Below are 12747 nucleotides of genomic sequence, written 5' to 3' on the forward strand. Positions count from 1 at the left end.
GGTCTGCACAATAAAGAAAGGAAAATCAGGTTTACACCTTGGTTCAATATTTTCTATAAAACACGCAGATTAGGCAGAGAATATGTGTGGGAAGACTTATGACTCATGTTAGGACAATTTGAGCCTGCAGGCACTGACCATCACACGCACTAGGATAACAAATGCACTAACGCTGATCATCTGTTCTCATTTCCTGCAGTACAGTTTTTGATGAGGTTCACGTGAGGACAGTTTGTGAAGATTCAGCAGTCTCTGACAATGAACTGTTGTTAACATGTTGATCACTTAATGACATTCTACATGTGAACCTGACACTGTAAGATAGCTAAAGTTAACATTAGCCACAAGCCCAGTTCAAGGTTCACCTTGGACCTTTCTCCAATATAAAGCGGAACATGTTGAGCATCCCTGACCTTTGCCCTTTGGAGGGGGGCAACTGATGACCCATAATTCCATGTCCCAGGGGCTTTATGGCTCATTCCTGTGTCATATGCCCCAACGACCTGAAACAGCACCTCACACCTGGTCTGCACCTTCTCCACAGTAAAAGCCTCTCTGAGTCCTATCAGCGGCAGCATGCCCCAACAATGACAGGACACAAACCATTAGAGCCCAAATAAGCCTCGCCCCGCGATAAACTCACATTCTTCCCCTGGCTCAAACACGTCTTATGACAGCGCTCCTGTAAAAGAAAGAATCTTCACTAAAACATTACAGTATGCAATTAACATGACTGTCAGAAGTGGACAGTGGAGACCCAAACTCAACTGTTGCTCCAAAATAAAATTGCACAAAAGAAGAAATCTGGACTATGTAATTTCAAAATAAAAGCTGCTAGCAGTACATTTAGGTATGACATGTATTTGCTGAGAAAAGTTGTGCAGTTGTTTGAACAAAAGATTTATGTTTTATTTAAGGGGATGTCAGAGATCCTAGATTTGAAAGTCAGTGAGAGGGAAATTAATCTAAAGTACATTAAGGTTATTATATACACAAGTATAGGCCCAATATCTATTTTTACATACAAATAAACATATGCAAAATTGTATTCATGTGAGTGTGTCATTACTCTTAAAAGGGCATTACATTACACATTAGTAGAAATAAATTGACTGGGGCTGTACATTTGATCAAATTTTAATTGAGATTCAACCATTTCTAAATCTCGATGATCAGCTTAGGTCTTTTTAAATTTACAGGTCCAAAGCCAATCCTCTGTCAGTGTGTAAGTGTGCGATTTTAAGAAGACACAAGGAGAAACATATAATTTTAAGTGGTCTGTCTTGTTCATGTTTAGGCAATCAATACTGAAAGTCATTTTATTTATTTTTGACAAGACATAATAAAATAAAACAAAAAAATTAGAACATGATGAGGAAAGAAAAACTCAATAATGTTTTTGTGTCAAATCGCCCAGCCTAGTTGGAATACATTTAACTCAATAAATTTCTCAAGTAAATGTAAATGCCCCTCTTGCTTAGTTAAATCTTTTAGTTTCAGGAAATGCTGTAAACCAAGTTCCCAAAAGGGCAAAAGGAAGGTCAGTCTCTAACTTAATGTTGATGACCATTGTTACGGACAGCTCCTATTGGTCTGAGGCTGCCTTATAAAACATAGGCATTCTCCAGGTTTTTAAATGACTTGCCAACGGGTATTAGCACGACACAGGCTCAACAAAAGCCCCAGTTATAAAGGCCAATAAAACTCTATCACTCTACTGTAACAACAATCCCTTTTACGCCTTGAAAGAGGGGGGGAAAGGTCAACTGGTGGGGCAGGCAGTGCAGTGATATTGACTTAGTGAGATTGGCGCTGACAAACCCAGGTCAGACTGTGTGCTTGTTAGGCCCGTAACCCCCACGTAACCCCATTTTACTGTTCACCCTGACACGTTACAGGCAGCTGAGGGCCACACCAGCTTTACTCAATTATGCTACTTCACAGCAAATTAAACGACTACATTTACTACAGCAATCACAAGCAAATACATCACATATGAAGCAACTGATGCAAAATTTCAGACATCCAGGAACATAATAATATAAGTGACTTAAAGGTGCACTGTGCAACTTTTCTGGTTGAGGGTCCACTACCTACTTGTTTCCATGGAGATGTTATTACTTTACCTGGAATGTTCCATGGTATGATATTAAACATATACATACAGCATTTGTTCATTATGGGTGTCTTAAAGTATTGAATTGCAGATTTCAGAAATGACACTACAAACTATGACGATATATGACTTGAGAAAATATACAGTACTAGTCAAAAGTATGGACAGGCCATTTCTTTCAGTTTTTTCAATTTATTTTTGGACAAAGCATAAAGGGCTACTTTGAGGATTTCGATACACATTTTTTATTTTATTTTTTTCCCTTTGCTACATAATACCATATATCTTATTTCATATATTTGATGTCTTCTGTATCTATACAAAATGTAAAAAGTAGTAAAAAAAAAAAAAAAAAAAAAAACACTGAATGAGATGGCCTGCAGGCCAGGTATGTATTCCATTTATCATATTGTAGAACTTTCTATAGAGATTATAGAGATTTAAGTATCATGTTGAATGTTGATGTTTGAAGAAGAATGAATGTTTTTTTTCTTCTCAAGGTCATGATTTTGGCCTTGGGTTAATAGCTGGAAATACTGACTCCTCCTTGACGTCATAAGTGGACCTCACTGTAGAGAAGAAACAAACTGGCAGCCTCTGTGACCTTTCATATTGTCTACACTGTTCATTAGCACGCTGTTGTCGAATTACTTTTTCAAACCTAACAGACAAGTATGATTGACATGGGCCATATTTTACCTTCCCCTGACACTCTCTCACCTAGTTGTTAAGGCCGGAGCTCATTGGGGACAATAGTGAGTGTAGCGACAGGGCTCCTGGGGCAGTTAAAGGCAGGAAGCCCCTTTATTTGTGGAGACTATAACTCAACAAAAGCCTGTGTCTGTCTGTGCAGAGAGGTGATCAGGATGAATGGGACACGTCTATAGTACACACTTGCACTGACAATAGGGCTGCAAAATAAATAAATCTTTAATAAGTAAATCTTGTCTGGTGTGGACTCCATGGATAAACACATAATACGAATATACAGTCATATGCAAAAGTTGTAAGCAGGTGTGAGGATGGTATATCTAAATGACCATGAAAAAATACTACAAGATCAAAATGGAAGACTATATATGATTTTTATATTAAAATATTGGGTTATATTTCAGGGCAAAAGACCATATTGGGGCATAGGATGGACTGAATGGACTTTATTTAAAGGTGCACTTCTGGTGGAGGGTTCGATACCTCCTCTTTGCCTTTCCAAGAATGCTTAACAGTATGGCATTAAACTCTTCTATCTTGCACTTATTTAATTTTATTGCTCAAAAAATTTACTGTAACCTGGGTTTGTCTCTCCATGGTAACTGATAAGTTTAATGTCATGTTATGGAACTTTCTAGGCAAAGAAATAACAATGCAAAGACCCTCCACCATCAAACTACAGTTGTAATAATTTTTAACCTAAAATATCTCTCAGTACTGTATATTTAATTAACACACCAGTGACACTTTCTATTGGTATTTTCCTGTTTTCCTTTCTAATGAAACAGAACAGCTGTCAGGTGAACAAAACTGTCCGTGTTCATATTTGGCACTTGAGTGAGTTCTCGTGAGCTCACACTTTCAAACACTCCCATACAACTCTTAAACTTCAAACACATGTGGACATTTTCCCCCCATCTCCTTCAAGTCCACGTTCAACATTTCATATTTCCTGAGTGTTTCCCTGCTCCGGGCCAAACCCACACATGAATGAGACCGCCTTAACAAAACGCACTAAAAGACCACCTTAAAATGTGTAGAGAGATGGCGGTGAATTTGTACACATGGAAGCGCTTTCTACAACTTCAAAAGAAAACAATGATATTCTGAAACGATTAAGAGCTGCGCAGTCAGGATCCCACTAATGATTAACATTCCAGTGCTGTTACACTGTTACTATCTAATTAAACACACACTGTACTGATGCTGGGGAGCGGCCATGCCTCTCCACAGTTCAACTTAATAGGACACAATTTAAGTCATTTAGCAGGCTGTAAAAGCAGAAGAAGCCATCTCCATGAAGCTGGGATGTGACTCTGGATGACCCCTTCATCTCCTCATGTGATTCACATTCAAATGTACAGGAGCCATCATGAGACTGCACTTGGACCGGTCAAAACCTGTCTCACTTCATGGGAAAGTCTCTGTAATCAAGCCTTGTTTCAAAGTACTTTTACACAACCACTTACATATTGCCTCAAGATTTCAAAGTAAGGATGCACGTGACAGCTTTTTCAGTTCTGAGACTGTATTGATGCAGAAGAAAATAGCATTTATTTTCATAAAAAACAAATAAATAACAAAACGGACAACTTATAAAACTGATTAAAATGTGTAATGTGTGTATTTAGTTATGTACTTAGTATGTAGTTATTCTCCAAAGTACTAAAAAATTTAATTTTCAACACTGTGAGGCGTTCTGGGCAAACATTAGCCAGTAAAGAGTTTTATTACATCAGTTGTGACAGGATATTGATTGAACTGATATCTTTGTACTGATATCAACGTTCTTCTGTATTTGCACCGATATTTGATACTAGTATTGTGTGTGTATGTGTGTGTGTGCGTGCGTGTGTGTGAAATATAGCATGCGTTTATTACATAATGTGCACTTAAAATGGAACAAGTAACCCCTCACTATCCAATTGAAATCCCAAATGCATTTACACATGCCATAAAGGAGTAATAAGGTAATTTTGTTAATCTGAAGCTTACTTGTACACCTTTTGAACCATAAAATCATATAAGTAAATATAAGACAGAAAATGTCACTGTGGCTTAAGCAGTACAATTAGTATCTACATTAGGTATAATGTTACTTCACTATTCAGTAATGCTAATAGCTGTTGTACATTCACTTAGTGTTCTCTGCTACTGTACTCCGCAGACGTAATAGGTGGAGTATTGCCAGCCAGACACAGTTATATTTGGAGCTGTCTAAACTGAGGCCACTAACTGTGATATTTTCAGCCTGGTTCTGTTGCTGGGGCGTAACTAACATGTGACAGAAAGATAAGACCCAGACTGTCCATAAAACATCTATAAATCAATATAGTTGACAGGTATATTACTTTGTACATCAGTGATCCAAATAAACAAGTTAACTAGTAAGATAATTCAATTAAGTTTTCTTTTTTTTTTTCAAACAGTACTGAATGACTCCATATAACTTACTAGTTGCCTCTTCTTAGTCTACTGATGATGTAACAAGTCTGACATTGATTTTGATGACAATTTTATTTTAGTATATGAAAAAATCTGTAACTAATTATCTGAAATAAATAGTAACATTTCCTTTTTTTTTTTTCCAAATTGGTTTTCAATATTAACTTCCTGTACATAAACAATACATACTTTGTCATTTAACTTATAAAGCAGTCAAATGTCTCCAAAGTTTCTCCTCCAAATCACATCCTTTTACTGACAGGGGAGTGGCTCCATTAAAAATGTCTAAGCATCAGCTCTTAAAAATGACTGAACCAGCTCTACAAGAATCTCACTCTAAACTTACAGGTCCTATATTACACAAAATGTACTCTTGTGAGCTTTAAGCCATGTTATAATATTGTTATCTCATCAAAATGATACCTGGAGTTGTGTTTTGTTTCATTCACACATGTTTGAGTAACCCTTAATTATTAGTCTGTCTACATTTCCAAAGCTCAAAATGATCTGTTCCACCTTGTGATGTCATGTAATGATAGTTTTGTTTAGTAGATATTGGCAATTCCAGGGCTAAAATAATCTAAAACCACTATCCATCTAATAAAAGTGTATGGAGTTTAAAATCACAGTGCAGAACTTACTGTATTGCCACATGACATCACAAGGTGGAACAGAGTGATTTCTGCTTGAGAGAAGAACACAGCCTAAATATGCAGGGTTGTTTGTTAAACATGTGTGAATGAAACAAAACAAAATCCAGGTGCATGCATTTGATGAGGAAACAACATTATAGCATAGATCAGAAATACTGTCCCAAAAGCCAACCAAAGCCTTTATCTAGAACACACTTTAATTCACTAGACTTAACCATGACTGACTGTAGCTTAAGACATTTGCACATCTGGTGAGCTGATGTGATGTTTTCTTATGCAGCCCAGCCCTGAAGGGAGGACTGTGTGAAGACAGTAAACAGAAGTGCGCTCTGAACTGACCTGACTCAAATAGCTGTGGTTCATTCACAACAATATATAGACTTCATTCACTTTGTCAGTACTGACCCAGGTGTTGGTCCATGCTATGTTATTCTACACATACCTCACAGTCTTAGCTCATGTAATTGTCACCTTTTAATCTCGTGTGATTCATAGAAAACATGTCCTAGCATTGTGTGTGATTTGAAACAGAAGAAAGCATTGTTCTATAACCTTGTACAGGATGTGAGAAGGACACTTTACTACTCATAGGGGGCTGTATAAAAGAAACCACACGTAAAACGTATATATCATTTGAATTCAACTTAAAGCTATACGAGAATCACAAAAGACAAAAACAATTAAAAGAAAAAAAAAAAAAAAAATGGCAATAAACGTACAAACAGATACACATCTGCAGTCCAATACAGTCCCAAGTCAACTAAAATCTGAAAGATTAAGAAGCCTAACCCTAACCAGCCATGGTGGCGTATTAAATACTTGATTAATTCTCTAAAACCCCAACTCCTAACTTTTACCCCTTAATGAAATAGTTACCAAGCCTTAATAAACCATAAATAAACTGTACTGCCTATTTATTATTTGCATACTGGCAGAGATTTTATGCCCTTTCTGGTACAACTCTTTCTCTTATCCAAAGTTTGGATCAATACAAATAATACACTCTGAGCTAGAGCTGCACAATATAGCACACTTCAAATTGTCAAATGGAAAAGGCTGTAATTAATTGGATATCTTTTTTAGACATGAACATAAACATGTTCTAACTGGCTTGTCATTCTTATATTAGTTTATCAATTCATATTTAAGACTTCTCTCTGTTTTGGAGTTATTTAAATACCCTAAACAGAATGCTACTTTTTAAAATTTGACAACATATCTAATCAAAATTATTATTATTTTCAAACTGTGCAGTCCTACAGTGGCTACACCGAATATTACAAGGGATAACAACATTGATCAACTCACCGCATGCATCTTTTAGGGAAACTCATGATCTGCCTGATGACCCGCCAACCAATCAAAAGATCTGTTTCAGCAAAGCCATCTCTAGACTGACCTCTTCCACTGCATCTCCACCTCACAATGTCAACAGCAGAACAAGAGCACAGGAAGATGCGTGTGAGCATAGCGCACTTACAGCCAGGGGTCCGGAAAGCTCAGAGCCAAGCCCCTGTTGTGCAGTGGGGAAATCTGGAAGGTCTTTAAATGACTATCTCAGAGTAAAATGTTTTCTTTTGCTATATCAGTTCTGTGAGACTGTGAGGGATAGCACCAGAGAACGTACAGCCCTCCATTTTCACAAATGTAGTATTTATTACATTATTAAAGGGCCCATATGACACTATTTTCTGATCTGTGTTATAATGATCATCAAAAACATAACATGGAGTTGTGTTTTGTTTCATTCACACACGTTTAACTCACAAACCTTGAATATTTAAGCTGAGTTCTTCTCTTAAACAGAGGTCACTGTGTTCTAGCTTGTGATGTCATGTAGTGATACAGGAAGGGCTCCTCTGTGTTTTTAAACTCCATACACTTTCAGTAGAATCAGACCAATTTCAGACTTGGAACTGCCAATCTCTTCTGAACTAAAGGTAAAAGGTAGCTGTTAACTTGAAAACTACAGCTTCATGGCCTCACAAGATATGCAAGTATTGTAAGTACTATGATACATTTTTTACAATCAAAATTTCAATAACAGTCTACAATTTAAACATCCATAAGCATTAACACCACACAGTAACAGTAACTTTTTAAAGAAATTGTACTTTGTGGGAGTGGTTTTCAGGCACAATACATTTACTAGTATTTGAGTAATAAGTTTTACAGTGTAACAGTAATCTTACGTCAGAAAAAAACTCAGGCTTCTCTAACCACCTCTGCTTTAGAGTATTCTAATTGCAACTTTGATTAGATTGCTATTAATCTTGTAACCCTCAACTAGATAAGATCATTGAATTCTCCACAGACTGCTGACATCTTTGCCCTCCTTATCTCAAACAGAGCCTCTATAAAAAGCTGTGGTGATGTGCGTAGTTTATAGGCAGCCAGCATCATGTCTGTACAGGGCACCCATAATGAAACATGTGTGCCAAGCCTGTCTTTCATCATCGCGGTGGTCTGAGGGCTTCTCCCACAATTATACAGTGTGGTTCAGGCACAGAGCTGCAGTCATCCAGCCAAACCCATGTCTTCCTCTACAACTCCATCCTGTAACTGCTAATAAACAGCGCTGTGCCTGGAAGCGCTAAATCACTAACTACCTCTAATCACTTTACATTAATGTTTAGCATGTGGATCCAATGTGTGCCCCTGCTGCCCCTGCTGCTTCTGCTGCTGCTGAGGGCAAATCCCATTCTAGATCTACAAGCTCTTGTCCAGGCTGATGTGTGTAGAATAATATTAATAATTAGGCCTGTCATGATAACAAATTTTGAAGTGTGATATACTGCTTCAAGTTGCACTATGTAACTTTTTAGTTGGGGGTCTGTCACCTGTTCGTTTCTATGGATAGGTCATTGCTCTGCCTATAATGTTCCATAGTATGACATTAAACTGTTGTATCTTATATTTATTCAATTACACGTGGTTTTTTAGCTCAAAAATACCTAAAAAAAAACAGGAATTTTAACTGTGAGCAGGACTGTCTCTTCACAGACCTGATCTGGTCTAACTTGGTCTGATTTCAGACAAAGCAATAACATCACCATGGAGAAAAGCATTTGACAGACCCTCCACCAGAAAAGTTACAAAGTGCACCTTTAACTAAATATAACAAAAACATATAATATTAAAACTCATTTATGCCACTAACACAAAAACACAAAACAAAAAAGAGAAGATTCAAGATTTAAGTCTTTATAGTTTGCATCTGTATTGAGTCACAGAAGGTATTAATTCAACCTTTGACTGTTTAAATCATATTGTATAGCCCAAAAAATAACCAAACATTTTCCAGTAGCTCAAAAAAAGAGTACACATGATAACCCCTAAAACATTTATTATTCCAGCTTTCATATATGAAACAGTAAATCAATACAGTAATTATCATGACAGGCCTACACAAGATGTAAGAAAAGAAAAAAAAGTTGTTGTCCCAAAGACGTAAAAAAAAATAGTTTGGAAAAAAATAATGAACTACTGGGAATAATGGTGATTGTGGTGAAGGAAGAAAACAACAATGTGGAAAACAAGAAAACATTAGGGGGAAATTACAGCAGTACAGAGTAATGCAAAGGTTTATTTCATGGTTAGAGCGTGGCCAGAATCCTATTGTTGTTTCAAAATAAATAAATAAAGAATGTGGCTGTAATTTTTCTGGTGGGGATTTCACACTTGGAGATGTTTTTGCATTTCCTGGAAAATTGCACAGTGAGGCATTTAACGTATTTATCTTGCATTTATTCAATTATAGGTCATTTTCTTGCTAAAAATGAATTTCATTCATTGTTACTGTCAGCAGGTTCGCCTTTCTATAGAGCTGACTTGTAATTTGGCTTGGTGTAGTCACTTGCTTGTCTCCACGGAGATAGAAAAGTTGAATGCCATAGTACAGTGTGGAATGTTAAAAAAAGATTCAAGTGATAAATCCTCAGAGACAAGCAGGTGGTGGACTCTCTGCCAGAAAAGTTGCATTGTGTACAGTGTGTAGGCCTTTAATTTATTCAAAAATATAAGTACATGTAAGAGTAAATATAAGTCATTACTACCCACTTCTACCTCCGCACTTATTCCACTGTACAACCACAGACTAGAGTAAAACTGGCCTAAATCTGACCAAGAAGGCCGCTGTCCACCGTGCCAAGCCCAGAGACCACAGAGCAGCAGACCACCAATGATTAAACAAGCTGTACTTCATCCAGTCCCCTGCCAACCTCCCACAGTTTACAGCAGCAGCAGCCCTGAGTTCTGTGCACTGTGCCACTTCTCATGCGCATCTGAACCATTAAAGACTTGCCCCTGTTTGGTTCACACATGGGCTAACAAACAAGGCTCTGTGCTTATTCTTTATTCCACTACTTTAATCAAGTTGCATGAGAAGCACTGCAATTTCAGCATTTGAATATAGGGATAAATACACAATATTAAAAGAAAATCTGGATCAAAACATTGTTATTAATTACCTCTTAAATTTCTAAGTAACTCTTCAGCTTCTGAGTAAATTTGAATTGAAACCTACTTCATTGTAGAAATCTAGAATTCTCATTGTGGCCACTGGAGGGCGCCGTTACCTTTGCGCTGCGCGTTTGGCTTTTTGTGGTTTCGTGCTGACAGAAACATCTCTATATCGTCTGCAAGTAGCCAAATAATGTCGAAGCCAATAGAAAGTAATTCATCTTCATATTATTCACATCCAATTAATGTGAAAGTCTATAGGCCTATGCAAGTATATGACAGTGGAGCCAAGCGTGCCCCCTTTACGCACAAGACTTTCAGAGCTCTTTCAAAATATTATGATAGATGGCTCTGGTTTAACATAACAGTATGTGCTCCCCAGTGTCGTGCAGGTTTAGCTCTTTAAATCACAGCTGAGAATGGAAATGTTTGAGACGCGAGGGTGTGTCATTGTGCAGTAAAGGAAACACTTTATGGCATGTTTAGCTTCTGTGAGGTCCACAAGGAGAGATGGATTCGCTCAAGCTACTTTTAAACTCTATAGGCTACGCAGGTCACCTCAGCGTGCATGTCAACATAAGTCTACAGATGAAGTCGTGAAAGTATTTGCGCACTCAGTTTGGGCACTCACGCAAATGCGTACATTTCAAATGTCGCCAGCTCAGAAATATAATTTTTAAAAGGCATTTATTGTGCAAGTATCAAGTATGTGGCTGTGGTGTATGAGCGAGCACATTCCTCCTCACTCAACAGCATTCTTGACAGCTATAGAGACCCACTGCGAAAGACAGACAGCGGTCATGGAGCGCCGACCAGTTGTCACCAAAGTGACAGGCGACAGCTGAGTCCATACATCTGGAGGCTCCAGAGACCCGGCACTTAGCACACACACAAACACACACGAGCTACCCTGATGGAGACTTTTTGGAGTCAGGGAAATCAGGTTTCTGTGCCTTTACGCACAAGGGAATAGTGTCTCTTTCGGGCTAATGCGCAAAAGCGCAGATAAGAATGGTAAAGTTTAGGGCATTTATCCACAGTCTGAAACAGAAATAGCAGTTGACCTCTATTAGACAGTCGTTAGAGTGTTTGTTTTACTTGGCTCTCTCCGATGCATTCACTGTTTGTTTGCACTAAACGGCCAATTAAGGTTCACAAACTGCAGTTATTTGTTATAAATCCAAACCCCCAACTCCTCTCATGAAGTAAAGAACGCTGATTTATATCAAGCAACTTTTGCAAAAAAGCACACACGTACTGACCTTCAAAGTGTTTCTCCGCAGTGTGCGAAATATCCACAATCGATATTCCCGAAGTTTAAGAGAATCTCGCTGCGTTTCATTGGCAGAAGAGAAGTCCGCAGACTGTGCACATATCAAGCCGAATAACTGAACCAAGTCCTGCTCAAGTGAAGCGACAAGCCCAGAGAAGCCCAGGTAATGATGCGAGTGTTGAGAGAGGGAGAGAGAGCGTGGTCTGACTTCCCCCACTGTCACCACGTCTCCGGCTACAGTCCACAGTGCGCTCTGGTCTCCTGTTTGAAGGGCGCACTGAAATGACATTAGCGCCGCGCACTCTCCATTGGCTCAGACCCGCAGCCCCCACCAGGCAGCCTGGGCTCAGGGATTCAGGAGACCTATCAGTACCGTATTAAAAGTCCACACCTACTCTCTGTTAGCACAAAGTTAATTGGGTCTCTATAACAAATTCACAATGTTTTAAGAATCCCATGTCCTGGATCTTGGATGAAGAACATTTTATCAAGCCAAAACAGCGAGACAATATTTTTCAGTGCAATTAATTTCATTTGCTATACATTGCATTATGCATATAAAACGATAGATTTACTTTATTTGTTTGATCCAGATGCACTTTCAGACTATAATTTTTTCAAGTTTTTTAAAAGTCTTGCAATATGGACCATCATATCATTGTAGTTTTATGCGTTCCTTGTGTCATTACTATGATATATTCACAACGTTCTGCTCTTTCACTGACCCCATGTAACTCCATTCCTATAACAATGAAAGTTACACATCTCATTTTGAAAGGCAAGTTGTCATTCTGAGTTACATGTTCAGTGGTGATCAAAGATGTGTAGAGAAACAGCCAACTCCCATAAACCAGTTCTCCATATTAACTTTAACAAAGATAAAACAGCTCTCTATTTTGTGTTTTACATAATTACATTGCTCAGTCCTTAACATAACCCAGAGCAACTTAATCACAACTTCCAGGTCTTCTGAAAAGTGTTTTGACCTGCAGCGACCCAGACGACTCCGCACCATAACATCAGACTGACAGAGCAGCCCTGAACAGCTCACTTAAGTCTGGATCACTGACATTATCTAAACCAGCATC

At 38.1% G+C, this 12747-nt stretch overlaps 1 protein-coding gene across 1 annotated transcript in view; it reads right to left on the minus strand.

The window, feature by feature from the left end:
- LOC110169359 (prickle-like protein 1) overlaps window positions 1-11836 on the minus strand; it is a 26813-nt gene extending 14977 nt beyond the window's left edge. Inside the window, exon 1 of the mRNA XM_020934889.2 lies at window positions 11649-11836. The gene's annotated coding sequence lies outside the window, so the exon portion shown is untranslated. The remainder of the gene's footprint in view (window positions 1-11648) is intronic.
- Window positions 11837-12747: the final 911 nt, after the last annotated feature.

The sequence above is a fragment of the Boleophthalmus pectinirostris genome, unplaced genomic scaffold (genome assembly GCF_026225935.1).
Source record: "Boleophthalmus pectinirostris isolate CB_2022bp ecotype Guang Dong unplaced genomic scaffold, ASM2622593v1 HiC_scaffold_2, whole genome shotgun sequence".
NCBI lineage: Eukaryota > Metazoa > Chordata > Actinopteri > Gobiiformes > Gobiidae > Boleophthalmus > Boleophthalmus pectinirostris.